Source organism: Leopardus geoffroyi, chromosome D4, assembly GCF_018350155.1.
Source record: "Leopardus geoffroyi isolate Oge1 chromosome D4, O.geoffroyi_Oge1_pat1.0, whole genome shotgun sequence".
NCBI classification, from domain to species: domain Eukaryota; kingdom Metazoa; phylum Chordata; class Mammalia; order Carnivora; family Felidae; genus Leopardus; species Leopardus geoffroyi.
The window spans coordinates 41,268,547-41,295,123 of record NC_059342.1 but is presented as its reverse complement, the minus strand read 5'-3'; the positions used below and the strand labels follow the sequence as shown (position 1 = coordinate 41,295,123).

The window sequence follows — 26,577 nt, the reverse complement described above, 5'->3', positions numbered from 1 at the left end:
TTTTGACTGTGGTGGGAAGGTTCTGCCCTTTCATTTGAGAGGGGACAGAGCATTGATCTGTAAAGGACCCTGGGCATTCCGCCCCCGGCCTTAACTTACCTGGCCTCTACATACTGTTTTTCTTTTCTTTTTGGCTTTTCAAGGCAGCCTGGAAGCATATCCCTCTGCCGGCTCTGCTTCTCCTCCTAGTCCAAGCTCCTTAAAAAAGGGCCTGGCCTTGTTCACCTCTGTATTCCCAGCACTTGGCGTGCCATAAATATAATAATAGTATTAGCTACCACTTAGTGAGTACTTTGCCTTGCACCAAGCACTTTGTAAATATTATCTCTTGCTGTTAAATATGCTGAATCGAATTTAACTGACCCACATAGCTGGAATGGCACTTCTTTAAGGGGCATGGTGGTAACCCAGATGTGGAATCAGAGAGGCTTCCGTTCAAACCCTGACTTTGTCACATCCTGGTCACTTGAAATTTGAAACTCTGGGCCTGAGTTTTCTCGTGTTTAAATCGGGGGAAAGTAATAGCTGCGCTGCCTGCCTCCATAGAGTTCTTGGGAAGAAAATACAAAGAAACATTTGTGGGATATTTCTTTGTAAGGTCTAAAGTTTTTAAAAAATGTAAATGTCCCTACAAATCTAGTGATATCCACAGGCAGATTATACAGTGGGGCTGTCACAGTTTATGAGGAGGTATGGTATAAGGAATGGTCACATTTCCCAAAATATCTTCCCCACTGATCTATCACAAATTATTCCCTCTCATCTGGCTCATAATTCCCATGATGGGCATGAGTAATAGCATGGACAGCAAAAGAGGTCGTTGCTAAGTCACTGTATTAGTTATCTGTTGCTGTATAACAAATTAGCCCAAAACCAAGAGTGTCCGTCAGTCTGCGGATCTGTCCCTTGCTTCAACAGTGTTTGGACAAAACAGAACAGGGAAGCCCCTTCTATCAGCCTCTGACCACCCTCCAACCTTTTTTCCAGTCACAACCTTCAGAGCCATTTTCTCGGCCGCCCACTCCCTCCAGGAGCAGCCAACACCTTATTTTGAGCTTAGCTCCTTATTGCCGATCACTCATGAGCTCCCAGATTTGTCAGAATGATTCCACCCAGGTGGAGGCTGCCTTCAGCGGTCAACATGTGTCTGTGGGTGTCCTACACCTACCTTTCTCTGGGCTTCTATTTCGATCACGGCATGGGGCTTTGGAGGATGTGGGCCACTTCTTCCACTAGTTGGCTGTGGAGAAGCTCAAGGGCGCTGAGCATCTCTTGAAGATGCAAAACCAACACAGAGGCCGTGTCCTCTTCCAGAACATGCAGAAGCCATCCCAAGATGCGTGGGGTAAAACCCTGGAAGCCATGGAAGCTGTCCTGATTCTGGAGAAGAACCTGAACCAGGCCCTTTCAGATCTGTGTGCCCTGAGTTCTGCCCATGGAGACCATATCTGGACTTCCTGGAGACTCACTTCCTAGTTGAGAAGGTGCCCATCAAGAAGATGGACAACCACCTGACTAGCCTCTGCAAGCTGGCTTGCTCCCAGGCTGAGATGGGTGAGTATCTCTTCAAAAGGCTCACCCTCAAGCATGACTGGGGGCCTATTAGACCCAGAAGCCTTTGGAGGACCCCTCTGGTAACCCTGGTGCCAGGGCTTGTGCCTGAGCCTCTCCCTGCAGCCACTAGGAAGATTTTTAACCACCCGGAAGCCCTTTCCCAAGCCTTAGAACCAATGTAAACAAATGAAGCTTTTTGTGGCCAAAAAAAAAAAAAACCCAAAGAACAAATAAACAACAACAAAATCCAAATTAACCCAAAGCATAGGTGGCTTAAATCAGCCATACACATGTATCATCTCATATTGTTTGTGTGGGTCAGGAATTTGGAATAGCTTCGCTCAATATTTCTAGTGATACATGTAGTTAAGATTTTGGCTGGGATTGCAATCATCTGAAGGCTTTACTCACCCTGAAGGATTCATATCCAAGATCGTTCACTCACATGGTGCTGGTTGTTGGTAGAAGACCTCCGTTCTCTTTCATATGAGCTTCTCTTTGAGCTGCTTAAATGTCCTCACAACATGGTGCCTGACTTTTTTAGAGTGAACAGGCCCCACAATGCTTCTTATGATCTCATTTTGGAGGTCACAGACCACCACTTCCACCACACTTGATTTCTTTTTAGAAAGTAGTTGATCAGCCAGCATCTGGGTGGCTCAGTCGGTTAAGCATCCGACTCTTGATTTCGGCTCAGGTCATGATCTCACAGTTTGTGAGCTGAGCTCCACATTGTGGCTCAGCACTGACAGCGTGGAGCCTGCTTGACATTATCTCTCTCCTCCCTCTCTGCCCCTCCCCCACTCACTCTCTCTGCCTTTCTCTCAAAAATAAATAAATAACCTTTAAAGAAAATTTTTCAAAAAGTAGCTACTCATTTGGGCCCATGCTCAAGGGGACAAGAATTAGGCTCCACCTTCTAAGGGGAGAATTGTCAAAGAATTTTTGGATATATTTTAAAATCATTACAGTCACCATGAAAATCCACCTGTGATATTGGAGGCTATTAGTGCTCAGCTGGGCTAAGCAGGAAGGGGTATTGAGATGGGGACAAGATTCGAGACCAGAAGAGGTCACAACTCAGGCACAGAGTTGAAGGACTCTGGGCTACCAGGTCGTAAAGAAGTTTAGAGAGAGACATTTGTGAACAGGGGACATTCCCTTGGAGAGCAGTTGCCTTGGTCTTGCCTAAAGGCTTGAACAAAAGTTTTCATCCCAGAACAGTTAGTCCTGGTCTCTTTTTGCTGAATAGCTTAGTCTCCATATGGGCAGGGAACTTATAGAATTACTCCAGGAAAGTTTGGCTGATTTGGGATATGGAGGTGAAATCTTCTGCTTTAAAAGACATTTATTCTCTCGATATAGGTCAGTTCTGTTTTCTCCTGGGCCTTGGCCCTGACAAGGGTTGATCAAGGGATTAAAGCACAGGATCATGAACTCAAGAGTCAACAGGGGATAGTCAAAGTGAGCATAACAGATCTAAGAAACAAATTGGAGTGGCAAGCATTGTGGCAGACCGGAAAGCAAGCTACAGATGATTTCATACTAGAAAAAGAGAAATATCTGGACCTTTTAGGAATAATTGGACATTGATTCTGAAATAATGCAAATCATTAGTATTTCAGAAAACCATCATGATCCATAGGTAAAAATGGATGTTTATGAGAGTCCATTGAACAAAAGGAATTTGGGTATAGGTGAATCTCTCAGTGGCCCCATTACATCCATGAGTATGTTCTTCTGTTATTTCCACAGTTCCTGAAAATGTAGTTTGAGTAGATATACTCAGCAACTGGTAGAACAACCACAGTGGCCCCTTAACTTGCAGAGTGAGGGCTTTTCGAATCAGATAGAGTGCAGCACTCCTCTCTATAGCACAGGTAGTCCACCAACAAAGAATTTAAAGTCTCAAAGATGGTGGTCCCTACCACATCTCTAACTGGCCTGTTTGGCTCTGCAAAAGATGGATAGAAAATTACGGGGTATTATTTTAAGTGTTGTTAAGTGATGACTACAATTGAAGCTGCTATTCTAAATGTCGTCTCTTCACCTTGTGGGTCTGCTGGATGGCTATTGATCTGGTAAATACATTTTCTCTATTAGAAGAAGTTTTCTTTTACTGGGCAGGAATAACAATACATATTCACCACGCCAATCTTCAGAACTGCTTAATTCTTTTGCTTTATGCCATAATTTAGATCAGGGGGATTTTTTTAATGTTTAACTTTTTTTTACAGAGGTATAACTGACATATAATGTTATATTAGTTTCAGGTGTGTAACACAATAATTTGATATTTGTATATATTGCAAAAGGATCACCACGCTAAGTCTGGTTAATGTGAGTCACCATACATAATTACATAATTTTTTTCTTATGGTCAGAACTTTTTTTAAGATTTACTCTCTTAGCAAATTTCAACTATGCAATAGAGTATTATTAGTTATAGCCACAGTGTACATCACATCCCTAGAATGTATTTATTTTATAACTGGAGGTTGGTAACTTTTGACTTCCTTCATCCACTTGGCCTACCCTCTACCTCCCACCTCTGGCAACCTGCAATCTGTTGTAGATCAGAGGGATTTTTGATCCTCTTAATAACGCCCACAGAACAGAATTTTGGACTATAGTTTAGATGACATAATGCTGAAAGACCAAGTGAGCAAGCGGAAACAGATATCCTAGACACCCTATAAAACCTATATGTGTCAGAGTTTGGGAGATACATGCATTGGAAATTCAGGGATCTTAAGAGACATTTCTAGAAGTTCAGATATCTGTATAGTATCCAAATGTTTCTTCCAGAGTGAAAGAAAATTCACTGTACCATGCATACCTCACCACTAAGAATAAGTGATACATCTTTGGCTTGGCCCTTTTTGGAGTTTGAAGGCAACATATGTCAGATATGGATGTACTCCTCTGCCCCTGTGGCTGAGCAATGCAGAAGGTTACAAGCTTCAAGTGAGGCCCAAGCAGGAGAAGCTGATTCAGGCCACAACACCAGCAATTCTGCCACTAGGTCTTCTGATGAATGAACCCAACGGGAGTGCTCTATGGTGCCTGTGCCAAGCCCTGATGGAAGAAGCACAATGGAGAGTTCCAGAGTTTGAGGATGAAGGTTTGCTCTCAATACTCACATGAGTATATGCTTTCTAAAACTCAACTCACTGAGGTATAATTAACATACAATACATAAAATGTACCCACTTTAGCATAGAGTTGAATGACTTGTGATAACTTATACACCCCAAAGAGTAGAGCTCAGTCAAGATAAGGAACATTTCCACCGAACCGGAATGCTTTCTTGTGCCCCTCTGCACCAATCCCGTGTCCCTTCTCCAGAACATAGACCCCAGGCAACCACGGATTCTGTCATTACTGATTGGCTTTATAGTTTCTAGACTTTTATATAAGTAGAATCAGGCAGGATGATCTCTTTTGTGTCTGGATTTTTTTACGCAGTGTAATGCTTTTGAGAGTCTTCCATTCTGTCATATGGACCAGTGGTATCAGCAGTTTGTTCCTTTTTTATTAATGAGCAGTATGCCATTGTACGAACATACTCCAATTCCTCTTTATCCATTAATAAATATCTGGATTGTTTCTAGGTTTAGGTTCTCATGAATAAAGCGGCCATAAGCATTCTTGTGAAGTCTTTGTGTGGACAAATGTTTTATTTCTCGTGAGTAAACACCTAGCAGTGCAATTTCTGGGACATACAATTAGCGCATGTTTATTTTATTTTTTAGATTTTTTTTTAATGATTACTTTTGAGAGAGAGAGAGACAGAGCACAAGTGGGGGAGGAACAGAGAGAGGAGGAGACACAGATTCTGAAGCAGGTGCCAGGGTCCGAGCTGTCAGCACAGAGCCCGATGCAGGGCTCAAACCCACGAATTATGAGATCATGACCTGAGCTGAAGTCGGACGCTTAACCATCTGAGCCACCCAGGCGCCCCCTAATTAGTGTATATTTCAATTTAGAAGAAACCGACAAGCTGTTTTTTCAAAGTGGTTGCACCATCTCACATTCTCACAAAAAATAGACGAGAGTTTCAGTTGCTGCATATCCTTACCAACATTTGGTATTGTCGATGTTTGTAATTTTAGCTATTCTAACAGGTGTATGGTAGTATTTCATTATGGTTTAAATTTTCTTCCCCTGATAGCTAATGATGTTTAGTATCTTTTAATGGGCTTATAGGCTACTTTTTAAAAACTTTCGTGAAGTGTCGGCTAAAGTTTTTGTTAATTAGGTTATCTGTCTTATTATTGAGTCGTAAAAGCTCTCTGTGTATTCTGGAAACAAAACATGTGTCAGATGTTTGTATTGTGAGTACTTTCTTTCAGTACCGTATTAACCAGTGACTTGGGAGCAGAACAGGGCACAATGTGTTAATAGTCATATTGCAATCAAGGAAACCAAGGCAAATATTTTTTAATATGAAATTTATTGGCAAATTGGTTTCCAGACAACACCCAGTGCTCATCCCAACAGGTGCCCTTCTTAATGCCCATCACCCACTTTCCCCTCCCTCCTACCCTCCATCAACCTTCAGTTTATTCTCAGTTTTTAAGAGTCTCTTATGGTTTGGCTCTCTCCGGCTCTTTTTTTTTTCCTTCCCTTCCCCATGGTCTTCTGTTAAGTTTCTCAGGATCCACATAAGAGTGAAAACATATGGTATCTGTCTTTCTCTGTATGACTTATTTCACTCAGCATAACACTCTCCAGTTCCATCCACGTTGCTATGAAAGGCCATATTTCATTCTTTCTCATTGCCAAGTAGTATTCCATTTTATATATAAACCACAATTTCTTTATCCATTCGTCAGTTGATGGACATTTAGGTTCCTTCCATAATTTGGCTATTGTTGAAAGTGCTGCTATAAACATTGGGGTACAAGTGCCCCTATGCATCAGCCCTCCTGTATCCCTTGAAACCAAGGCAAATATGGGTTAGGTAACTTGTTTGAGTACATAGAAAATAAAAACTAGGATTCAAGAGCCTCCAACTCCAGTATATTCTTATCAAATGCAAAGTTGCCAATAAATATTTGACAGTGACTGCAAGAGAGCAAGAAAGTGTTTGAGTTACTGAATTATACTGCCTCCCAAAGAGCAGCGTAAATGCTGAGACTGAAATGGTGGCTGCCAATTTCTACCGACTCAGAGTTTCCTTCTTGTTCTATGAAACTGACATCAGGTGAGTGGTTTCTTGTTTTATTCACTGGGCTTGAGGCAGATTCCAAAGTCTGTAAATTTTCAGCCCAGTTTCTTCCAGCTTCTGAAACTATAGACTACTTTGTGATTGAAATCAATATTATGGACCCTAAGATTTCCATTCATTTGTAAATAAGAATGTATTTTTGTGTTATTGTGTATAACATGCTATATCTTATATTATATATGTTATATTTAAAGAAACTATTTTTTCATAATTGTTAGCGTATATAAATTATATGAAAATGCATGACATATGCTATATCTTAATGAAATGTATTATTTTATAATCGCTCCTTCAACATGCCAGGCCCCATTCTGGTACTCAGTCTCCAAAGATGGTTGAGACACAGGTTCCTGACCTTGAAAAACTTATAGCTATGTGAAAGAGATGGAAGTGTTTTTTAAAAAATTTGTTAAAAGGCAAAGAACAAATTTTCACTTATGGGAAATGCTTTCTAAAATATTTAGGGGTAAAGAGGCACCATGATTGCGACTTACTCTCAAACAGGCTCTATTAACATGTATTCTGCACGAAGCAATATTGCACTAAAAGAAATAAAAATTATTGGTGCACGTAGGTGGCTCAGCCGGTTAAGTGTCTGACTCTTGATTTCGGCTCAGGTCATGATCTTGCAGTTTTGTGGGTTCGAGCCCCATGTCAGGCTCTGTGCTGACAATGTGAAGCCTGCTTGGGATTCTCTCTCTCCCACTCTCTCTGCCCCTCCCCCGCTCATGCTCTCTCTGTCTCTCTCAAAATACATAAATAAACTTAAAAAAAAAAAAGAAATAAAAACTGTTCTTGGAGGCCAAAATATCTTACTCTTTTTCCACGTAAAGTTCAGATATACTTAGAGTCCATAAAAAGGTATACATTAACTGTGGTATTAAAATTTCAAGTCAGAAAGCAATCGGGGAAAAAAAAGTATCTAAAAAGGCACTTGGAGAGTGATGAGGAAAAGATTGAGCAATTCTGGTGTACAGGAATTCTTTATACTTTTTTTGCAACTTTTCTGTAAATCTAAAATTATTTTGGAACAAAAGTGTAAACATTGCACCGTGCCAGTGCTGGGAGAATTAGGGGAGCACAGATGAGGTGGCCCTAATTCTGCAGAGGTCGGTGAGGGCGGCTCTAGGTCAGGGGGCATGAGACGTCCCCACCAGAAAGGTGACATTTGCCCCAAGTCTTGAAGGAGAATCGGGAGTGGGCTGGGTAGATAAGGACACAGCCTAATCCCAACAAGCCTGGGAAGAAGATTAAATTCCGTATCATTTAGTTAGATTGTTTAGCATATTTTACCATATTCTAATGAGATACAAAGTGATAAGCCACGTCTTTTCGCTTCATCACCACGAGGATGCCTTGCAATTAAATAACAATCCTCTGTTAGGCAGAAGATCTAACTGCTAAACTTTCAGAAGAAACGGGAGTTGGAAAGGAAACAGACTGCTTTCTTCTAGGACTCACTATTTATCCAAACTTCCATTCTCCCAGGGAATGTTTCTGGATTCATGATTTACGGACTTGGGAAACCTTTTGGGATTTGGAGAGGAGAGGTGCCAGCTATAAAATTTGCCCTTAGCTCCGGTGCTGCATTGGGTCAGCAGGCCTGAGAGAGGCGGAAGGTGGATTTCACATTTAGGAGCAGCAAACCCTGCCTTTCTGTGGGCTGGAAATCCGACACTGGGCTGTGGAAACGCACAGAGTCAGAGAGCGTGCTGTGAGACGGGGCGCGGGAAGGGGCAAACGCTGGAAAAATTGTACTTTTCTCCCCATGACAGTTGCCTTTTGTTTGGACAAATAATTTGAGGAGAGAACAAAAAAGCAGTTGTTTGCTTAATGCCAAGCCACAAAAACATGGAGCCTTTCTGGCCCCAGCGAGGAGTAAATTCCTGGTCCCAAGCATTCCTGATGATTTGCCCCCTGGTCCTGCAGACTGAGGTGACCCAGAAAGCACCCACTGTCCCCGGAGCCTCTTTTACTGGGCAGGGGCCGCCTCACTCATTCATAACTCAGTAGGACAGGGGTCCAGGGAGGCCAAGAGAGCTCAGTGCCAGGCCAGGCCAAGCCAGAGGGTGGCTGCGATGGGGTGGGGTGGCCTGAAAGCAAGTCATTAATGCACACGGATGCCCTGCCTGCCAGTTGCCTGTTTTCCTGGCCAGAAGAATCTGCAAAAAGAGTACAAAACCTTGTGTTCAAAAGTTTTGGAGTTTGTAACATATACAGACTCATACACACATATACACATGCCCAGAAACACACAAACTGCTTGTGATACATACATTTGGTGCCAACACAAACAGAGCTCTGGCCCAAAACCATGTTGGTTAGCAACTGGCCAATGAAGTGTTTAAAGTTAGATGCCAACAGAAAAACCCGAACAGTGGTGTTTTTCCTAAACTTGAAGTCACCAGTCAGTATTGCTTTTCCTTTGCAGAATGGTTTTCTAATATCTTCACTCAGGAAAGATCCTGTCTGCAAAAAGGCCCATGACGGGTTCGCTATTAGGTGAGTTCATTACCGTAAATCCATCCACAGTGAGTTCCAATAACAATTACAAGGCCATCAAGCCATGAAACCCAATGGCCGCTCTGAATTTGTGACCAGTGCCAGTGAGAAGTGGGGGTGGGAGGGGGGTAGTTCTGGACTTCTAGAACTGCCTGGTCTCCAAAGCTTATGGAAGCACCGAGGCTCCAAAGGAAGAAGGAGCAGCTTGTCAGGCTAGCCAACTGACACTTGAAAGAGCAGGCTGGGGAGGAAACATGTGCTGTCCCCTGAGTCCTCAGAATCTACCCCTGGCACCATGTGGAGTGACCACGTCATCCTAAGGCCAAAGCCACATACGAGAAAGAATGCTCTTCCCTATGCTCTCCCACCTTTGGGTGTTGAAATGCCATGACCTTCTATCTCCTAATGAAGCTTGTTCCCAGGGAAGGACTGATGTCTATTATTTGCCACTTAGTCTAAATATATTCAAGTCACCATTACCATCACCCAATATATTCAAGTCACCAGCACGATGTGCTGACCTTGAGCTCTGTGGCCTAACAGCCTTGACTTCTGCTAGAAGAACTACTGCCCTTGGCCAGCATTTAGGAGAGGATTTAGTAGGGATGAGGAAGGGCAGGATTTCTCAAAACCTGCCCCCCACCCCCTGCCCAACCTGCATGTTCTTCCCTCTCAGCCGCCAGATCTCAGCTTAATTCTCCATTCCTAAATAAGTCAAGTTCTGATGAGAGAGTGTCTTGATCCCAACTCCTTAGCCTTTACTGAAGTCAAGGCCTGTGTCTGTATTTGATCATCACTCTCGATCAAGTGTCTAGCCCTTTGCCTGGCATATGGTGCAGTTTGTTGAATAAATGAAATCAATGAATGGTTAAATGAGTGAAGGCTTGGATGGATGCATGGGTGGATGGACAGATAGATGGGTTATGGGTACAGAAATGAATGATGACAGGTGGATGATGGAGTTGCAATACAATTCCATCTGTGCCCCGCCCATCTTCCTACCACCCTGCCTCCCTGAGAACGCTGTTGCTTCAGTGCAACTTACAGAAGCTCAGTCGATAGGTGATGGCGCTGCTGGATGCTCGTGATGAATTACTGCAGTAGCAACTGAGAAAAGCCAAGAGAGCAACCAAAGAGAAGGGCTGGGATGATAAAAGGCAGAGAGGGAGAAATAGAGAGGTTGAGAGGTGTGCAGCCAAACAGACCACAGGCAGCTGGAGGAGAAAGGCAACGGCTTTGGGGACCTGATGGAAAAACAGAGAGAAGAGGGACTGGAGACTAGCTGTGGGGAGGGGAGGCAGCTGAGAGGAGGAATCACGGAAAAAGAATTTATATTATCAGGAAAACAAAATGGTAGGGACTTCTCTAATAGGTCTGTAGGGAGGTGAAGAATGAAAGCGGGAGGCTTTTAAGGGGAAGAGAGAGGAGGAGGAGGAGGAGAAGAATCTCAAGCAGAAAAAATTAAGTGGCAGAGAAAGAGAGAAACAAATGCTGGCCCTTCAAGGTACAGAAGGGGTGCCCGGTGTGAGAAAGCCAAAGCCACAGCTGCCCTGCCAAGGGAGGAAACCTTAGGAGACCCGCCCAGCCAGAATCTTGAAGTCTCAGACTTTTTCCACCTTATGAGCTGTAAATTGATCTATTCAGTTAGAGAAACCTGGTTTTTATTGAGTAATTTCCTCTGAACGACCTCCAGTTTTGAAAATGTCCCCAAAGTTCTCTGCCTTCCCCCGTCCCCCGCCAGGTCCCTGCGTCAATGCCTGTAAATCACAGGGAGTCAGCCCCCCTTACTGCTCGCCAGGTCCCTTGGCTAATCCTGATATGGCACTGGGTCCTCCTGGTGCAGAGACCTCAGATCTGTTTGTTCTGCGGCCAGTTCCCAGCATGCACCTCACGGGGCTCCCATCCGGCAGCTTCTCAGGAACCCCCAGCCACAGAAAGGATTTCTAACTGGTCGGGAGCCATGTCCTCTGCCTGGCCTCCGTATCAAGGAAATGTCTCAATTTTTCTTCCTAGCCCTCAAATGGGGCCTCTTGCAGATGCAAACAAGGGGCTCTTTATGGGAAACATTGCCCATCACTTGCTTTTACATTGCGTCTTTTATGCCAACATCCCTCAAAGCATTTTCACAGACAAGTGTCATTGTCTCCCCCTTACAGATGGCACCGAAAGGAGAGCACAGAAAGTTAAGTGGTTCAACAAAGGTCAGACTCAGAAAGTCAGAGCAGAGGTGGGAAACAGAACCCACGGCTCCCTGCTCCCCGGCCTATCACCTGCCCATTCCCAGGCCCAGTGGGAAATAGCCAACCTCTGTGAGCATCCTTCCCACACTCTGGCAGCAGCATGCAAACCCCCCTCATCTGTGCTATTTAAAGCTCAAAGCTGAAATCCCATCTTCATAATCAGGATTGCACAGATCTCTGGATGGAAGGGGCCATCTTGAAAGTTGATCGAAGACTAGTGTAGTTGCCAAGACTCAGTAGGGTGGGAGGGAGGCCTGGGGGCCCCCTCAGGAGGTGAGATGCCGGCGTCAGGCTCGAAGAGCAATTGCATTACCTGTGTGGCTGAGGTTTTACTGCCTGCTCAATCTGAAAGTTAGCAAAGTAGTAATCAATGAAAAGGAAATATAATTGAGAAGATTAAAAGCTGAGGGTGGGTATGGACTGGGGAGGGAAGCGATTGCTAAAGAGGTCCATTTGTATAATTCAAAGGTCGATGCCTCTCATTAAACTCACATCTCCAGACACTCAGGGGGATGAAAGAGAATCTCTCCATGCTGACTGGCTGACACCTAAGAGTTTCCTCTGGCCACTTTCAAGGGCAGCATGAGGCCAGAGGGACAGAAGAAACTGTTGCAAAGAGAATTTAGGGGAATCCATAAGCAAAAGAACATTCGGAGAATTGAAACATAAAGCCAGGTCTTCTGACCTTTTTAAAAAAGATATCCAAGTTTCTTTTAGACCATGAGGGCTCATTTACATGATCTGAATGCAGGCTGAATCAATGCCCAGGGAAATTCCACCCCGACACACACACACACACACACGCGTGCACGCGTGCGCATGTTTATCCTTCCACGGAGTGCATGTGTTTCTGTAAGTTTGGGTCAGTAATGTGCTCTGGCTGTCACTACAGGTTTTCTTGCAGAAGTACCAACTGAATCTGTCTCTGAGACAAGTGACAAGCTTGTCCCCCAAACGCCTCCCTGGGAAGGAAGACACACAGGGGTGTGCGTGTGGATGTATCTATAGTTCTAAACCAAGACTTTGGTGCTCTGGGGTCCAGGAGGCCAGGTCATGCCTTCCTGCTAAGACACAGGTGCCAAATCAGATGATACATGATCTGTCTTCCTCCCCTCGCTCTTTTTCTGTTGTGGTTTCTAACAAGAAGTCCAATGTACGCTGGTGTCTCCTGTCCCTTCATCTTCTCTCCTTTCTGCCTACACCAGGAACCCGCATAGGTCTGACTTAGACACCACAAGACACAGAAGGAGCTGCCAGATTTAGCAAATGAATTTGCTTACTATTGCCACCGAACACGTTACACAAAGCTGGCAGCTTAAATTTTTTTTCAACGTTTATTTATTTTTGGGACAGAGAGAGACAGAGCATGAACGGGGGAGGGGCAGAGAGAGAGGGAGACACAGAATCGGAAACAGGCTCCAGGCTCTGAGCCATCAGCCCAGAGCCCGACGCGGGGCTCGAACTCACGGACCGCGAGATCGTGACCTGGCTGAAGTCGGACGCTTAACCGACTGCGCCACCCAGGCGCCCCAAAAGCTGGCAGCTTAAAACAACACAAATTCTTCTCTCACAGTTTCTAGGGTGAGGAGTCTGGCACGGTACGGATGGGTTCTCTGCTCAGGCCGCGCGCAGTGACCATCAGGGTGGCCAGGAGAGGTGCCATCTCTCCTGAGGCTTGGGGTCCTCCCCTCAGTCCTTGCAGGGGATTGGCAGAATTCAGTTCATTGTGGCACAGGGCTGAGGTCCCTGTTTTCTCGCCAGCCACTAACTGGGGCGCAGTTCTTGGCTCCTGGAGACTAGCCACTATTCCCTGCCACGAGGCTTTCTCTGCCACACAGCCATGTTCTTTCTCCTTCAGAGCCAACAGGAGAATTCGCGACTGCTTCAAATCTTGGACTTCTTATGTCTCTAGCCTCTAGATGCTGATTTCAAGAGCTCGTGCAGTCAGGCGCAGCTGCCCACATCACCTTCTATTTGATTAACTCAAAGTCAACTGATCAGCAACCTTAATCACATTTGCAAAAATTCCTTTCTGCCATGTAATGTAGATCAGTCACAGGAGCTGTGTTCTTCACGGCCCCTGATTTTCTCCCACACTCTTGGGGAGGAGGTTATACAAAAGTGAGGGTCACTGGGGCACTTTTAAGAATTCTCCTTAACACAACATATAAAAATACAGGATGCTCAGTTGAATTTGAATTTCACAAAAAACGACACAGAATTGTTTTAGTATAGTTATGTACCATACAATATTCGGGACATATATACTTAAATTCGGGGCATAAATGCTACTGTTTGTTTATCAAAAATTCAAATTCAATTGGGCACCCCACATTTTATCTGGCAACCCTAGATGCAGAGCCTCGGAGCCTCTGCACCACACAAAGGCCAAGACTGGCCTGCAGTAAAAGAAGGCATTTCCTTTGTGAAGCAAGCAGCAATAGAACTTTCTTCAGCTGGGGGCCCTTGGTGATAAGACAAGGCCTCTGTGGCCTATTTCTGCAACATCACTTTCTCTGCTTCCCTTCCCCAGATCCCTCAGCCCACGGCTGTCAACACCCTGCAAACTCACGGAGAGCAATTGCTGTTCCCAGGCTATGAGCACAAGCGGGCCCCCAAGGTCAGCCACAGAACCTCACCAGCCCAGAATCACAGCCTGCTGGGCGGAATGGGGAACTCAGCAGGGGAGTCTGGGGTGCGGGGGGAGGCAGAACCCACCCCGGGCTGTCGGCCCTCTGCATGCACGGACGATCCCTGCCCCAGAAGAAGCTCTTGCCCTCGAGGCGGGCCACGGGGGCTCTCTGGGCCACGGAAAGCTTCCCTCACCAGCAGAGGAGCTTTCCTTGCAAGCCACTCTTGGCTCTCCTCGAGGCTGCTCCAAATCCTTGCCAACAACACTTCAAACTCTGGCCAGCCCTGTGTTACATTTTAACAGGCCAGGCCCTATTAGCCTGATCCTAGGATGGGTTATTCTTTCCAGTTTTCACTAACAAAAATCCCCTTTTATTTGGACACTCAAGTGGCCTCTAGGAACGAGGCTTTCATGTGTTGCCAAAAATTTTCGGATGCGGCAGCATTTGTGTGTGTGGCCAATTACATCGGTACCTCTGGGGTTGATCCCACAGGCCTTTCTCAGGCGAAATTCCTGTGAACTTCCAGCAGACCCCCCACCCTTTCTCCTCAGCTCTATCTGCAAGAGGCGGCCCTGGGCGGCTGGAGATGGGCTTTCACATGGAGTTCTTACCCTTATGAAATCAATCTGAGTGGGGACAGTGATTTATATGTACCCTAGTCAATGCATTATTAGAATTAATATCATTATTTTGCTGCTTCCCTTTTTAGGTTTTTCCTCTCATAAATCAGTTTAGTTCGATAAGATTGGGCTGAGTTTTGCCTGCACACAGACGAGAGTGTTCGGCGTTGTGGAGCTAAGGACCATTTGGCGAGTTCAGACAATGCCTCCATTGTTTTCTGATTTATTGAACGCTCAGGTCTTGCTAGTATTACACGTACTCGTTGATGTTTTGCAAAGCAGGGATTAGTAAGATTTTTTTTTTTTTTTTTAACCTGGAAACCACCTCCATGCAGCGCTGGTTTCTCAGAGTCTCTATCTAGTTTGTCGTAAGCTGCATTTTCCACGGCCAAGGAATGGCCACCAAAAGGGTGGGTGGGTGTTTTGATAATCATTCTTTCTTTCCATCTTCATATTTGGCCAACACACACACTAACCTGTCCCATGTGTGTGTTTGGAGTTTCCTAGCTGCCTGCGGAAGAGGACCTACTTCAGTCTTTTTCTTCAACACCCTGGTCGTACGATCCGTCTTGTTGATGCTATCCTATTGCCAAACCAGCGCAAGCTGTAGCCTCCCATCAGAAGCCCACCGACACAGGCACTCGGGGCATATTCAAGGGGGCTTGGATTCCCTCTTCCACTGGCTTCTTCTTGCACCTCACAAAAAGGTTCGCTATCTGATTGTCCAAAACTTGCTGCAGGAGTCACCAGGAAAGCCTAACGCATTTTTCTTAAGAAAAGGACAACATCAGAAATGACTAGAACCTAGCCCGCAAGAGGAACTCAGGAACAGCCGATTTACCTGGCTCACATCATTTTGTTGGCCCACCACATCTTCACCCCTCCATCCGCCACCCACCCGCTCACCAGCCGTGGAACCAGAGTTCCATGCAATGGCTTTTGCTGTCTGTACCCCATGCCTGGGGGCTCCTCTGCCCCCTTTCCTCTTTGCCCAGAACATGAACTTAGGAGAATAAACTCAGGAGAACAGGGCCGCATTCCCACCGGCACACACAGCTACTCCTACGAGGAATTCAGATGTTAACCCCTCTAAGGGTGGCCATGAGCCTGGTGGCGTTCTACCTGATTAAGTCTAGCAGAAATTGATGTAAAGATAAGTCTTAAAGAGGGGTGCCTGGGTGGCTCAGTCGGTTAAGCGTCCGACTTCGACTCAGGTCATGATCTCTCAGTCTGTGAGTTCGAGCCCCGCGTCGGGCTCTGTGCTGACAGCTCAGAGCCTGGAGCCTGTTTCAGATTCTGTGTCTCCCTCTCTCTGACCCTCCCCCGTTCATGCTCTGTCTCTCTCTGTCTCAAAAATAAATAAACGTTAAAAAAAATTAAAAAAAAAAGATAAGTCTTAAAGAGATGGGGTTTTTGAGCCCACAGTCTTCTGTATAATAGTCACTCACTAAATAGTTGTTGAATCAACTGAGGTTGATATCTATTTGTTGTCTGTTCTAAGAGAAATTATTAAATAAAATTTAAAACATCCCCCCTCAAAGTAAACTTTCCCAAATAAGGGCTTATTGCTGTATCTTTAGTGACAAGAGCTGCAGAATGGGCCCCCCCTTTCCCCAGGCAAAGTTCAGAGCTGGAATTCTCATGGCAGCCTTAATTTTACTAGAAGCATAACATGCCTTCATGTGAGCACAGCATATTGTACCATTATTGTTCCCCCAATCCCTATTCACACACCTTCTCTGGCTAACACATGCAAGTCTATTTCTTCCAAGGGGGGACATTACAGAGGAAAATGAATCAAGAAATTGGTTTGGGAAACTGAAAGAGATCTTTAAAATGTTGGTTCTGGACCACACACCATTGAGACGGCAGTCAAAGTTGGCAAAATCTTGACTAGGGGTGTTACAAGTTACCCCTCTTACTACCTTGTAATTCCATATGCTAAGGTAACAGGTTTATTTCATCTATGTCATTAACACAGTATTCTGGGAAGCTGACACATTATTAGCCCCATTTTACCTATGCCAAAATCGAGGCTCAGGGAAATTAGGTAGCTTGCCCCAACAGTCGAAGGTATGGACCAAAGCCAGCTTTCTCATTCTCCTGTTGAGAAAATGTTGTTCAGTATGAACATATTTCCTTCTAAATAGCAACTCTTATTTTCTTATCCTTTCAACCAGGCTTTGAAATCCTTGATGATGATGATGATGATGATGATGATGATAATGCTGACGACCATAGTGACCATTTGTTTTGACCCACTACACTTTCAAGCACTGTATTATGCCTGAATGTAGTCTTCAAAATGACCCTGTAAGTCAGGGTAATATTAGTTCTGTTTTATTCATTAGGGGGGAAAAGGGGCTAAGAGATGTAGATTAATCAAAAGTCGCCCAGCTAAAAAACAGCCAACCTCGGGGCGCCTGGGTGGCGCAGTCGGTTAAGCGTCCGACTTCAGCCAGGTCACGATCTCGCGGTCCGTGAGTTCGAGCCCCGCGTCGGGCTCTGGGCTGATGGCTCAGAGCCTGGAGCCTGTTTCCGATTCTGTGTCTCCCTCTCTCTCTGCCCCTCCCCCGTTCATGCTGTCTCTTTCTGTCCCAAAAATAAATAAACCTTGAAAAAAAAAATTAAAAAAAAAAAACAAAAAACAAAAAACAGCCAACCTCTGATTTGGACTATGCTGTGTGCGTCCTCAGTAACTGTTAGATTTCACTGACAGAATATTTAGTTAGAAAGCCTAGGCTAACTGCTTTCATGTCTTTTTTTCCCTTTACAGCCCAGACTTTCTGTCTCTTCATTTCTCACGCTGGGCATTTCCACCTGCTAGCCCCATATAATATTTCTCGGTGTGAATGTGACTAGTACGAACACAGAGCCTACCATCTGCAACACAATGCACGAGATTCAAAGGAGGGCAAAATGTAAGCTTCTCTCTCTCTCTCTCTCATTTCTGTCTCTATCTATCCCTGTCTTTCTCTTTCTTTCTAAATAGCTCCATTTGAGGCTCAATACTGTCCTACTTCCGGCTTCTCACTGATAGCACAGATCAGGGCCACCAGGAGAGACCCTCCTATTTTACCTCATGGAGACTCCTTGTAAATGACGCACCTTTTATACAATGCAGGCTTCGCAAGGTTTGCCGTGGAAAACCCGGTGGAACACAGAAATGGATAGCCATGCCTCAACTGCTGGAAATGTTCGTGGTTCATTCCAGATAGGGATTCGTTCTTCTTTGAAGTGGTGTGGCTGCTCGGTAAAATCAGAAAAGTTGTGTTCAGCACTCATGTCCGAAACCCACTAGTTATGTACCTTCAGACAAGTTACTTAATTTTACTGACCATATGTTCTCATATATAAAATGAGGATAATGCTATGCTAATTTCTCCTCCTATGAGGATGAAACTATCCCTATTCTGGCAAGGAGTAGGTCCTCAACAAATATTGCTTTCCTTTTGGGAATATATGGAATATAACTTAGCTTCATCTCCAAACTGCGAGGTTATATAAACTGTAACCATTAACTCTTAGACTGCGTCTTAACACATGGAAGCACTCAGAGGTTACTGGTTAAGAAGGACTCAGTTTACCCCTTGCACTAAGCACTCCAGCCCAGCCGTGTGGACCAGCATGGGTGGTTCACCACCTCTAGGCCCAAAGTGGTGAGGACAGGGAACCTAGAACTTAACTTCTAGGACGTGGAAGGAGAGTGTTACAGAGACAGACACCACTGGAGAGGGACAATGACCTCAGTGGAAAGAACCAGAGGGATAAGTACCTCAAGCCCTCTCCCCTCCCTCCCCTCCATATCCTGCGAGCATCTGCCATTGGACAAACCTAACAAGAAGCCACAAAGCAAGTCTTCTGGGTCACAGAGCGGGGATGAAAAATATTGGGGGGTCTAGAGGGGCACAGGAACCAGAGAGCTTGTCTTATGTGGCCCACGAGCCCAGCCATCATACATTTTCAACTTCTTACAGTAGCATGTAATTCTCTTTGGGGTCTGGACTCACCTCCATTCTAGAAGAGTTGCAAGTGCTGGGTATGAGGAGTGTGTGGGATCGCTGGGGCGTGGCTGTCATTTTATGCAGACGTACAGGCTGAATTGTGTTCTCACTCCCCATTCCATTTTCCTTCCTTTCTTTAATTTACTATGGCCTGCTCTACATTTTATGGAGCTATTTTAAGCATACACAGGAGATCTTCTTGCCCTACACAGGGAACAATCAATGTTCTCACTTAATAATTCATTCTTTCATTAAATGCCCCAAGTAATTAAATAAAACATTAATAAATTCCACACTGATATTTGCTAAACTTTTGTTTCTAGAGAGTTTTACCTGTTGGAGGATATGCTGGGCCCATTATTCACTGTGATGAACAATGAAACAAGGAAGCCTTTACAGCATACAGACCCAAAGTCCTAATGTCACCCTAATATTTATCAAATGCCTACCAAGGTATTTCACAGACATCACCTCAGTGTTGAAATAGCCCTAAGAAGTTTTAAAGAAACTGAGGTCCGGAGAATCTCAGCGTCTTGCACAGGGTCCCATCGGGCAGAATTCAACACTGGGTTTTGTCCGTCACCAAAGCCCTGCTCTTTCTACTATTACCCAACCATTCTATCTTTTCTTACACATCTGCGGGGCAGTAGGTGATATGGAAAAAATATCCAAATAACTCACAGAGCTGTCCATATTCACTGTGTGTGTGTGTGTGTGTGTGTGTGTGAGAGAGAGAGAGAGAGAGAGAGAGAGAGGAAGTGGGCACCAAGTGTGGATTTCAGAAGCTTGGGGGACCACCTCTGAAGAATGTTCTGAAAGGGTGGGGATGAGGGAGGGGAGAAAACTGGCAAAAAAATAGGATCTTCTGCTCTCACCTCATTCCCTTGAACATCTTTCCCCAAAAGAAATTCAGCCAGCATTTTTTCCACAGGCCCAAATGTTTATCTAAGTTCTCCAAAGAAGCCCACCCTCACTGAAGGTGAGGTGATTATGTCCTGGCCCTGCTCTGAATCATTAGAGGCACAAATACCGAAAGGGCTTTCACATTAGTACTGGGTCACACTCCTTTAGAATAAATTGTTCCTTTGATGACCTCCCTGTTAGCACCTTCTGATTGTTTCACATCATCTTACAACATGCTTCTTTGCTTTGACATTAATTTTCTAGAAGGTGTGGATTGATGTTAAATCTCTTGAAAGCCCTCCGAGTGTTAGGATCGTCTCGTTGCTTAGGGAGGAAGCTCATGTCCATACACAGCCCCACTGCTCCGCCACCCACACCCCAGACAGCTCCTCTTCCCACATGTCCCCATTGGAATAATGGTCCTATTGGTCCGTCTGTGGTCTCAGTAACCCCTGACTCCTGCCCCTCCCTCAGACCCACAGCAAATCAGTCATCAGGTCCTGTTGGACATGTGCCGTGAATGTCTTCCTCCTTTCTCCAATGACCCCCATGGTTTAAGCCCTAATCTTCTCCCCTTTGACATACTCCATGAAGGGTTTTTTGAATGATTGAACAAACGAACCATTTTCAGAAAGCTACTCTTAATCACCTCTCCACTCCCTAGTCACGTTCCACTGAGCCACCAGAGTTAGCTTTGAAATATTGAGATCACTACACTTGTTTAAAGTACTTCTTAATGTCTGCCAATTGCCCAAGAGAATATTCCACTTTACTTTAACCCAACACAACACGGGCCCCACCCTCCTTTCCAGGTGCTCCCACCAGCCTACCGTACATTTATTATCCATTCATGCCTCTCTTCCTTTGCCCACAATGTACTTTCGACCCTCAACACTTATCACCCTGCTTCTCATCACACCTCCTGTATGAGCACGTGTCCGTGCTATCCACCATGGCACTAGGAAGATTAGCTCAGTTAGCAATGGCTGGGGAACAAAACCACTGATGACGCACGTGGCCATTTGGGAACACTCATGTGTGGGATGAGTGTATAGAAGGGTGAACCACTGGGGCACCCGGTGGCTCAGTCAGTTAAGCGTCCGACTTTGGCTCAGGTCATGATCTCACAGTTCCTGGGTTCGAGCCCCGCATCAAACTCTGTGCTGACAGTTCAGTGCCTAGAGTCTGCTTCAGATTCTGTTGTCTCCCTCTCTCTCTGCCCCTCCCCTGCTCGTGCTCTGTCTCTGTCTCTTAAAACTAAATAAACATTTTTTAAAAAATTAAAAAAAGAAGGGTGAGCCATTATTAACCAGGGCCAAGTTTATCTGTGATAGTTCCAGTGTTGCTATAGGAACATGGAGAGGACAGGCCTATGTCCATGAGCTGGTGTGCCACACAGGACCCAGGCATCCCGGAGATCTGTCTGCCAACTAGGGGTGGCGGAGGCAGGGACTAACTTATCACATTGGTTAGCTAAAATGCTTTTCTTGTCAGTCGTGATCTACAGAGACATAATTCTTTGCTACTTCTTTCTGGCTCTTGATAACGCAATCTTATATTATCATGTACATGTCTAAAGGAAGGAACAGAGAATGACAGAAGAAAATGGTGGGCAACATCAGAGAGAGGAGGGGCACAGAAATCGATGCACTTCTTGTAAAATTGCTATCCTTTTCTCCTCCTTTCTTCACAGGAACCACCCAATGTGAGACCAGAGTAGACTAGAATATTTCTTTTTTTTGAGAGAGAGAGAGAGAGAGAGAGGCTGCAAGTGAGGGAGTGGCAGAGAGAGAGAGAATACCATGAGGGGTGGGGGGGGGGGGAGAAGAGAATGAGAGAAAAGTGGGGCTCACCCAAACCGGCGCTCAAGCTGACCCAGTGTGGGACTCAAACTCCTGAACCATGAGATCAGTCAGATGCTTAACAACTCAGCCACCCAGGCACCCCTAGACTAGAATATTTCAAATGTTCTTTACCTGCAAAACCTTTCCTTCAAAAGGGATTTTGGTGGCACTATATTGGTAAATCAGGCAGAAATGCAGCTGGTCAGTGCAGGGGCCTGGGAGCACTTCTTGGCCTGCCCAAATCCCCCCTCCACTGCGGCCTGGGAAGCCCCCAGGGTTGGGGCACAATTGGAAAGCCCCTGAAGAAGACCAGTATCTGATAGGTCGGCCCACCAGAGAGGACTGAATCTCAACCAGGTCAGAAGGCCCAGCGGGGGAGGGTACAGGAGGTACCATTACAAGCTCTACTTGAGTTTTCTGTATTAACTTTTCATCGAAGAATTCTAACAAAGCTGTTTTTCTTTTACCTTTGCCGGTCCCTTACTTGAGACGAGAAAATGGCTGCATCATTTGTGGCCTGCGTGTGTTGTGTCTGGTTCCCGTGGTTTGTTTTCTGGCTTTGAAAACGAAACCGTTCATGGCTCGGCGATGGAAAGCAGACCACGGTTTGTCAGCAGGGCCATTCGTCATGTCCCCCAGAGGGGGCTGTGAACTCCCGCAGCCTTGTGCTCTGCCAGCACGCAGACCACCCATGCTGCAGCGCGCGGAAGGCCACCAGGCCGCGACGGGCATGAGGCTCCGCTACCCAGCTGGCCCGAGGCCTCAGCCAGCTCCCAGCTGGCCCTGGGGACACAGGTCTGAAATAAGCCAGTGTAACGGTCCTTGGAGACTGCAACCTACCTGGCGGTCCAGGTCTCTTGTAGGGTGAATCTGAGAGGGGCCCAGGGTAAACTTACAAAAAGGTCCAGCGTGAACAGAGCTTCTCAGATCTGCTTCAGAGCAGAGGCCGGTGAGGAAGTCACTTTACTGCTCTGTTAAAAGTTGTTTGGCTATGTTTAAGTTGCACTCTTTTGTTTTTTACTGCTCTGCGGAAAGCTAGTTGTAAAACGCTCTGACATACAGCAGTAGGGCAAAGAACTTCTGTTAGCTAATGTCTGCATCTGCTGGGTGGGGGGAACCAAAGGCGGCATGCGGAAGCATCCTTGGAAAAAGAAGTTCCTGAGGCAGCTGTCCCAGGCATGCCAGCGTTTCTCGGCAGCTCTGTCAGACTCACCTGGGACCTGGCTCCAGAAGCCCTGGGCCCACCCGGACTGCTGGGGCTGGCCACCTGGAATCTGCATTTATAGCAAGTCTCCCAGGTGACCGTTGTGTGAACTCCTCTGAGAACCGGGCAGTGCTGATTGTAGGACTCCACGCCGGGGAAATGGCTCTCCAGGGGAGCCCAGAAAGGTGTTCTCCTCTTCAGGGAGGTGGGGCAGGCCAGGGCTGCTTCCAGGGCTGATAGCGGGACCAAAGAGGAGAATCCTGCCGGCGTTGCCAAGTTGGGTCAAGACTGAAGAAAGTGAGTGAAGAGCCCGAGCCTTCCGAATGCATAAAAGACTGGCATAAACATGCCACTTGGAGCTGGGAAAACAGCCTAAGACGGAAGGGAAACGAGTGGTAATTGGGCTGCACGAGCAACACGTTGAACCTAGAGCCTGTACTTAAAACCTTGTGCACTCTCGTGTGTGTGTTTGTTTTTACAGCAAGTGATGACTGCCTCACATTGTAATTTTAGTAAAGGTAAAGCCGTAATAGAAAAGGCACAGAAGTACAGACTTCTCCCTTTCTTTCGTTTGAACTAGTGGATATCTTATCTCATTTGTCATAGGCATCCAAGGTGCTGCACCACTTACCCAAGGTTCACTCTGGGTGCTCAGGACTTCCCTTGTACCTGCAGGGACACCAAACCCATGATTGATCCTGACCCCAGAATTGAACTGACCTTTCAAGGCTTCCCAGAACACACTTAAGTAATCCCAATGCTCCAGTCTCCCTCTGACTGATCCCCGCCCAAGAAAGCCTTCAGACCAGGCCTGCGCTCCAGGGACTGGCTGGGTTACCAGTTGTCCCAGACCATTTGGCGCTTTGTCAGCTCCCACACTGGATGGTGACTCCTGAGTCAGATTTCCCAACTTCATGACTTCAGCATGTGTGGCCAAAGGGACTGGGCAGTCATGCTCTCCACAACATCTGGCATGCTCTGCCTCTTGGGGCTTCATCTTGCAAATTTTCTAAGAAAAAAAAAAAAAAATCTTAATTATCTAATTTCATTCCCATTGGGTACAATGGTGAGTTTTGGGGAGGAGGAGGGGGTCCTGAAAAAAAAAAAAGGCTCTATTTCTTCCTGTGCGTTATCTGTCTTTGAAATCCAGTGATAAAGATGTATGTGGGAGACAGGAGGGCTTTGCGTGGAGGACACATTCCAAGATCTACTGGCCTGAGCAGTCGGCCAGTTGTATGTTACCCAAAGATGATTTATACGAACACAATGAGTATTCCCTGACTGGGGTGGGGGGTGGGGGGGAACCGTCACTCCCTACGACCAAACCTCCTTGGAAAAATAAAGAGAGAGAAGGGCAAATGGCACTAGCAGTGTGAGCAGAAAAAGAGGGTTTAGAGACCAAGTAAACGATGAAACGGGGATGAAAAAAAAAAGTAATAGCCGGAGGGAGGAACCAGGAGACGGCTCTCCGTCTTCCAAGAATCAGTTTTTCCATTTTCCCGATCATCCCTCTTACTTTTAAAAGCAAAGACTTTTTTTCTTCATTGTATTAATATTCTCAAAGTGCTTCACTGCAACAGACGCTTTTGAGAACTGTTGATTGAGGAGTCTCTCTCTTTACGTTGGAATATACAACTCCCGGCCAATGCTTGAAACGCATCTAGACTTGGTAAAGGCTCAGTGAGGAACTTGCATAGCTAATATGCTTTTTCTTTTAATCGCCTTCACTAGTGAAGGAAGTTTTTGGCTTTGCAGACAAAAGGTAAGTGACAGTGAGGCCCTCTTTGATTTCCTTCTCTCTTCCTTTCCATTTCCCTCCTTCTTCCTAAGAGAGTAATTCTTAAAGAAGGTAAAGACCACCAAGTTGCAATTAGCTCCCCCACTCATATTGGTGAGCATCATGGAGCCTTGGTCTCCCGCATTCTTGAACAGTGTTTCACATGTGGTGAGGACTGAGAAACATGTGTTTAAAAAAATTTTTTTAATGTTTATTTACTTTTGAGAGAGAGTGCGAGTGGGGGAGGGGCAGAGAGAGGGAAACACAGAATTCGAAGCAGGCCCCAGGCATCAGCCATAGAGCCCAACGCAGGGCTCGAACTCAGGAGCCGCGAGATAATGACCTGAGCCGAGGTCAGACGTTTAGCCGACTAAGCCACTCAGACGCCCCCTGAAAAAATGTCTTAAATGGATACAGGCAATGTCCTTGGTTCTCAGCTGATGAGTCGGCCTCAATGCCACTTCCTGCTCCATCCTCCTCTGTGCCACAGGGGAGAGAAGCCTGGAAACCCTTCCTTAGACATCTTCCCTGTACGTTTGGATGGTAGCATCTGCCTTTCAGAGACGCTTGCCCAAAGTTTGGAAGCCAGACGTCTCCCGCGCGAGTCCCAGGCAGACCTGCGGTCAGTCAGCAGAAGCGGGGGCTTCCAGGAAAGCTGTAGACAATCACCTGCTTCAGAGCTATAGGCCAGTGGAATTCCTGCGGACGAAATGGTGACATCAGAGCAAGCTTTTGAGAATTACCCACCCCAATACCACGGGGAGCTGAGATCAGGCCATTTCCCTGACCTTAACTCCCAGCCTTTCCAAAAGTTTTTGTGAGCCTCTAATTCTCGGAATGAATGCGATTACGGCTGATGATAACCTCGAATGGCTTCTATTTCCCTGACCAAGCTTTGACAACTGCAGCAAGACATAGGAATGGGACGAGATCACTTAGGGAGGGAGTGTAGATAAAGAGGACCAGGAAGCACAGAAGCTACCTCCTGCCTCCCCCTGCCTGGCACTGCCCGCTAGCTCCACGGGGCCACTCCCAGTCCAAGCCAGGTGGCTGGTAGACCACCTCTGATGCTCCTCAGAGTTAAATAACAATGGCAGCCAGGACTACAGAACGCTCTTTCCCTAATTTAGAGCAACAGCCTTTACTTTAAGTAGCCTGCTTTACAGATTCCAAATGTTAATAGCACAACTTCTGGAATATATCGATTCAGGTTTAAAAGGAACCCACCTATGTCCAGCATTCACTCAATGGCATATCCTGTAAGAGCAGAGTAACTCAAGTAGAAAACCAGTGTTTCAGTCTCTTCAGTCTATCATTAATCTCAGCCAAATTGACTGTTGGCTCCTGAATACAGTCCCTGTAAACAAGAAAACACGGGGCGATCTCTAAAGGGAGGCACCTCCAGCATATACAGACACTCAAAAATCTGTTAACTGGGTGAGTTTTCAAAACCACAGAGAGAATTCTGGGAGACATGGTTATGAGGACAAAATAAACTTTTAGATGCAGAAAGCGCATTGAAACTTTTTAACTTTTTAACTCTTCCACGGAGCTAACACCACTGACAGATTCTTGCTAAAGAGTCTCCTTATCTGCAGAATGTGAATTTCTGGATCTCTAAAAAGAAAAGAATGTGAACCTACGTCTTTCTAGAGTCACTCCCATCCTTGCCCTAAGAAGTGCTTAATTACACAGAAACAATTTAACAGGCGTGCCAGCCAGAGTATCCAAATAAACATTTCCTAACAAGAGAGTTATTTAAAATCTCCATGAAATATCATTAAAACATCAATGTCAAGAACAACACCTGCAGTATTTTAGAATTATTTCAGAGGACCGTTTCAAACTTTCATTCTTCTTGTGGTGAAAGAAAGTGGAACCTGGAAGCTGGGAGCTTGAGCCCCTGGGCTGGCCACTTTGTAACTTGCTTTGTAACTGGGACTGGCCTTGGGAACAATCACTTTGCTTCCTTCAGTTGCTTTTCTTCAGCTGTGAAACAGGGGAAATGCACGTCCGCTCCCAACCCCCGGGATCATTGTGAAGATAAAATGGTAAGAGTGTGA

The 26,577-nt window shown here is 45.7% G+C and overlaps 1 pseudogene; it reads left to right on the top strand.

Annotated features, from left to right (window-relative positions):
* Positions 1–1,080: 1,080 nt before the first annotated feature.
* LOC123592707 lies at positions 1,081–17,609 on the top strand (annotated as a pseudogene).
* The last annotated feature ends 8,968 nt before the right edge of the window (positions 17,610–26,577 follow it).